Here is a 6516-nt window from a genome sequence, read left to right on the forward strand (position 1 = left end):
GGGGGCTTCAACACATTCTGATTGTTGCCATAAGACAAATTCGAGTGTTGGTGTTGAGGCCTCCATCCGTTGTTGTTATTATTACGGTGGTGATAAGCATTCTGGTTATGATAGGAGTTGTAATTAGAATTGTACCTTTTTTGCCCCCCTACATAACTTACGCTCTCGGCATCGCCGGCAAAAGGGCTTCCGGCTTGACAATCTTTACCATGGTGGTCACCACCGCAATGCGAGCACATCAGGACCTGTGCTGTATTTTTTAGGCTCATTTGTGCCATTAAGGCGTCTAGCTTTTTATTCATCTCAACCATAGAGATCTTGGGAGCCTCGTCTTCCACGGTAAATGTTTAATGTCGCAAGGGTCCGGCAAGCCTAGCTAACTCGTGGATGAGCTCATAAGCCTCGCTTGCCGATTTTCGAAACAAATCCCCACCTGCAGCGGAATCAACGGTTGCACGATTAGTGGGAGTTAAACCATGGTAGAAGGTACTTACCAAATCGTGCTTGGGAATGTCATGGTGGGGGCAGTTTCGGAGCAACTTCTGGAACCTAGCCCAAGCTGAGTGAAGGGCCTCGCATTCAAGTAGTCTAAAGGACGTGATATCATTCCTCAACTTAACCGTTTTGGACGGCGGGAAGTAGTAGGAAAGGAACTACTTCTCAAGCTCCTCCCATGATGTAATTGATCCCGCCTCCAACGAGTGCAACGACTCCAATGCTTGTCCTGTCAAAGAGAAAGGAAATAACTTTAGTCGTACAGCCTCAACCGGAACACCGTTTTGCCGAGAAGTATTGGCACACATAAGAAATTTATCGAGATGTTCGTTAGGGTTTTCATGGAGTTCCCCTCCGAATTGGCCAAGTTGTTGGATCATCTGGATCATGCTAGTCTTTATGTCATATGTGTTGGCCGGAATGGTAGGAGCGACGATTCCGTTGCGATTTTGAGGGCGATGCAGAGCAAGGATCTCCATCATCGATCGCGTGTCATTGCCCCCTCCATTGCGGTTGTTGTTCACGGGTTGAATAGGCGGCCTTTGGTTGGCCTCGGGTTGGTTAACTTCATTGTTGAGGTTGGCCATTTTCTCTCTCCGAATCCTATAAAGAGTACGTTCGATTTCAAGATCAATAGGAACCAGAGTATCACTCTGAGATCAGGTGCACATAAAATAAAGAAGTAGAAAATGAATATTTAAGTACACAAAGAATGTTGTTAGTATAAGTTGATATAAACAATTTATACAAAAAGAATGCTTAAACTAACAATAAAACGTTTTTGTCTAATATTGCAAGAAATTATAAATCCCCGGTAACAGCGCCAAAAACTTGATGAGTTTCCGGTAGAGTGATGAAATGTAATGATGAATGTGAGCTAGGGCTATGGATGTGATCTTTCTAAATGCTTTGACTCTACTAGATGCTACAACGTAGGGGCAAGTGTACCACGTCGTATCAAGTAATAATCCAGTTAAGACCGGGTATCGAATCCACGGGATTTATAACTACAAGTATTAAACTACTCGGTTTTACATGTTATTTAAGCGGTGAATACTTTGGTTGGTCGAGTAATAACTATAAACTACTCCTAAACTACGGGTGAGACATTTTTCATGTGTTTCGAGCCCTCTTAGGGTGATACGGATGATGATAAGTTACAACCTATGATAAACGACACGAAATATAAACGATTAATGTTTTTACTCTTGCAAAGACGACTATTAATAGACCGAACAACTCCGTGAGGTTCTTGGAGTCGTGATTTCCCCTTAAGGCGACTCTAATTCTTAGGATCAGAAAATAGGGCCCGTAAGTTCTGTGGCTTATCAATTCCTACGGTTTCCGGTTTGTCAACTCCGGTGAGACAACACCTATGTGATTCCTAACGGATTTCGGAGTTCGTAAACAACCTACACAATAATCAATTATAAGTATTAAAGCAAGCAATAAACATTAACACGTATAGTGAAAACGGAATCGCAAATCAAGTATTATAACTGTGGAATACGAAAATACGGGATACAATCAAGCCTAGTACATGGAAAGAGTACAAACTAATTAACAAGTAAAAAGGGAAGAAGAATCAGCCCTTAAGACTAGCTAACCGGACTCAAAATCGTCTCTTCGGACTTGAAGGTGGAACTCTCGAGCTTGGTGAATGTGGATGGAGCGGAACTTCGGCGGAATAACGAGAAGATTACACAAGCTCTCAAGGTGTGAGGAACTCTAATACATGGAAAACTGAATGACTCAAATGAGTGCTAATCACTCCTACTTATACACAAATTTGGGGGTAAAATTGTAAATCACAAGTTGCATAATTTCTGTATTTTTCCAGGGTACGCCCCGCGTAGCCAGGCAGACGCCCCGCGTGGATGCCCATTCCGTTGACAATTCCTGTAAACGGATTAGGTTCAGTTCTTGTTATTCGGACCACGCCCCGTGTGGCCAGGCAGACGCCCCACGTGGATGACCATTCTGTTGATAATTGACTGTGTGAGGGTCAGATTTCAGGCCTGATGTCATGGACACGCCCCGCGTGGACCGGCAGGCGCCCCGCGTGGTGCCCATTCCATTGATAATTGCCTGTGCATGGATCAGAATCAGACTGTTTGTCATAGTCATGCCTCGTGTAGGTTGAAGCATGCCTCGCGTAATTGAGCTCCTGAAGTTTTATTGCTTGAATCATGCCTCTAGCGCCTCGCGTAGGTTGAAGCACGCCTCGCGTAATTGAGCTCCTGAAGTTTTATTTCTTGAATCATGCTTCTAGCGCCTCGCGTGGTTCGGACCACGCTCCGCGTGGCAAGGGGCACGCCCCGTGCAAGTGAGCTTCTGGAACTTATTTGCAGAATTTCCTCCTGTACGCCCCGCATACTGATAAGGGCACCCCGCGTGGCTGGTGGGTGATGGCGTGAACGGCTAGGTAGAGAGTTCTTACATGACGATGAAATATATATATTATGATATGTGTGTTACGACTATGGATTTGATCTTCCTAAATTCTCTATCTCTACTAGACGCCACTACTTAGGGGCAAGTGTACCCCGTCGTATCAAGTAATAATCCGGTTAAGACCGGGTATCGAATCCACGGGATTTATAACTGTTGAAACACCTTTCCACATGATTTTGATTTGACAAAATTATTTAAGTAAAATTAAATATATTCTAAACACACTAAGTTTAAATGCTTCGATTTATTACACTAATGTGTTTGTTCAATGTTGAATTAAATTGTTTATAAGACATAAAGACTAAATGGCTTAAAGCCCAATACGAAAGTCAAAGCCCAAGTCAAACAGATCAAGACCACTCGGCCCGCGTGTGCAAAACGCTATCGTTATGAACAAAACGCAGCTCAGCGAGAGAAGGATCTAGAAGACCTTCGTTGAACAACTTCGGAATGAAGCTGCTGAGTTGAATCGACAAAGAGTACAAGACAGCATCTGAGCAAGAACAACTTCCAGACAAAGTGTTTCCACTTTGGGTAAAGTTCAGAAGACACAGGACGCTGTCTAGTTGACCTTACCATAAATGGAGAGACATTCTGCCGAACTGACTAAAAGCTGACCGAGGACAGAAGATACTCAAATCTGATTGGCCGAGAGCTCTGAGCAAGATTGAGTGACAACGACAGGAAGCCGTTTCCCTCCAACGGTTATTTCGAAATTCGAAATGACTGATGCCTCAGACGTCTCTATAAATAGGGCCTTTCAGTTGCTTCATAAAACACAGAACTTTATCAAGCCATTACGCTGACCAAAATTCTACTCAAAGTTCTGTGAGAAAAAGCAAAGCAAATACTTACACCAAATTATATATCTTTCGTGTAAAAGTCTAGAGTGATTATTCAATCATCTAAGGTGTCTTAACAATTGTTGTTTAGGACAAATCTTTATCATTTCTAGATATTAGAAAGGAGAGGCTGAGTACTCGGTTATAGTAGTCAGCGAGAGATTAGGAGTGAGTGGAGGTATAGAGGAAGGTACTCTTGTTATACTCAGCTTCTAAGTTGTAAAAGGTTTGATGCTCTACCGTTAAAGAGCTTGGTAGAGAATTCGAAAGCTCGGAACGTGTTCCGGGGACAGGACGTAGGCTTAGAGGCCGAACCTGGATAAATCTGCTGAGTAACATCTTTCTAACCTTAAACTCCTTAATATATATATATTGCTTGCTTAAACAAAACTGACCAAGTAAAGAGGTCACGCTGAGTTGTGGTGTATTTAGTATCTGAGTTCAGGATAGACTCAAGTGTTATCTCCTGACTCAAAGAAAGAAGCTGACTTAGTCACCAGTTGACTAAGCTAGTGTCTTAATTTACTCAGCGCGCTGTGTAATCCTTTTTCAAAGAAAAAGAAGTCAGCCTTAACGTATTAAAATTTTAAATAGTTCCTATCCCCCCCCCTTGGAACTAACTTGTTACGTTATAAGGGACCAACAAGTGGTATCAGAGCTTAAAAGCTCATTGTGAAAGGTTTAAATACCTTGAGCTGATCCCCACTATTACTGAAAACAGCACTCGGTTTCTCCCAGGAAACCAGACAACTCAGATCTTACCTGAGGGACTGTCCATTACTCGGCCTCCCCTATTCTTCGGGTCTAACTACACCTTCTGGAAGAATAGGATGAAAAACTTTATTCAGGCAACAAATATGAGTGCATGGCTTTCAATAGTCCAAGGCCCATTTGTTCCTGTTGAAGTTGTGGCTGGCCAAACAGTTGTTAAAGCTGAGGCCAAATGGACAGAAGATGATCTCAAGAAGCTACAAAACCATGCTTCGGCTATAAACATGCTTCACTGTGCGCTTGATGCTGCATAATATAACAAGATATCAGTTTGTGAGTCAGCGCAAGAGATCTGGAAGAAGCTGGAGGTCACCTACGAAGGAACCAACAAAGTAAAGGAGTCCAAGGTGAACCAGCAGATGAGACTATACGAGCTGTTCGAAATGAACGATGATGAGGGAATCTCTGACATGAATGCAAGGTTTACAAACATCATCAACGAGCTCAAGAGACTTGGGAAGATCTTCATTGAGGAAGAACAAGTCAAAAAGATTCTTAGGAGTCTTCCTAAAAACCGGCAAGTAAAGAAGACTGCTGTTGAGGAAGCTCAAAACTTAACCACCTACAAATATGATGAACTCATTGGCTCACTGCTGACCCATGAGATCTCAATGAAGAATTTTGAGGTGAAGGAAAAGTCTGAAGACAAGAAGCAAAAATCTCTTGTCATGAAAGCTGACCCCACTGATGGGAGCTCAACAGATGATGAGGAGATGGCCATGTTCACCAGGAAGATGAAAAGGTTGTTCAGAAAGAATGACAAATATTCTAAGAAGCCTCGCAAAAAGTTTGATAAGTATAAAGCTGAGTCCAGCGATAGCAAATACAAGAAGGACAACTCAAAGTCCATTACATGCTTTGAATGTCATCAAACTGGCCATATCAAGTCAAGCTGCCCCACGCTGAGGAAGGAAAGGAAGAACGGCAAAAAGGCAATGGTGGCAACATGGAGCGATAGTGATGAGTCTTCATCATCAGAAGCTGATGCCACTGAGTTAGCAAAGATCTGTTTTATGGCTGACGAACTTGCTGAGCCGTGCATCTCTGAGCATGCTGACCCCTCCATTGCATCTGACGATGAGGAGCAATCAAATGAGGTAATATCACTACCCCAGCGCAGAAATGAAATGGTTAATGCCCTGAGTGACCTCTACACACTTGTCAAAAAGTGTAATAAGAAAGTTAGAGCACTCAGCAGGTGCTGTGACGAGGTTGAAGGGGTCAAGCTGAGTGACCTCAGATTCCTTCTTCAGGACAACTCAACTTTGCATGATAACATGGAGATCATACATAAGTCTGTTTTTGAAGTCCAATCAGATTCTAAGAAACTGAGAAAGGACGTCATAACTATGCAGAACCAACTAAAGGTTCCAAACAAAAGAAATATTCCTCTGAATACTCAGTACCGAGGCACTGGTCAGCAGAGATGGAATCCTCAGCGGAATGTCCAGTGTGACTTCTGTGGGAAGAAAGGACACACCACAAAGGTGTGCTAGCACGCTCAGCACTGGGGTGCTGACCAGTCAGTGAGAAATCCTAAACGGAAAGTCAACTGTGACTTCTGTGGAAAGAATGGCCATACTATCAAAGTATGTCGCCATAAAATAAAATATGATGCTTTACCTGTTGAACCTAACAAGCAAGGACCCAAAAAGAATTGGGTACCTAAGAGTAACTAGTTACATTGCAGGTAAGCCTGAGATGTGCTGAGAAGTCAAAGATGTGGTATATTGATAGCGCATGCTCGAGGCATATGACTGGTGATAAAACTCAGTTCATCACATTCGAGCGTAAACGAGGAGGAAGCGTAAGTTTTGCAGACAATAAAAAGGGTAAAATAGTAGGGTCAGGAACCATTGGAGGTAATCCTACTATTGAGTCTGTCTCCCTAGTCAGCGGACTCAAATATAACTTACTCAGCGTAGCTCAGCTATGTGACAATGGGAGAAAAGTT

The sequence above is a fragment of the Euphorbia lathyris genome, chromosome 2 (assembly GCF_963576675.1).
Source record: "Euphorbia lathyris chromosome 2, ddEupLath1.1, whole genome shotgun sequence".
NCBI lineage: Eukaryota > Viridiplantae > Streptophyta > Magnoliopsida > Malpighiales > Euphorbiaceae > Euphorbia > Euphorbia lathyris.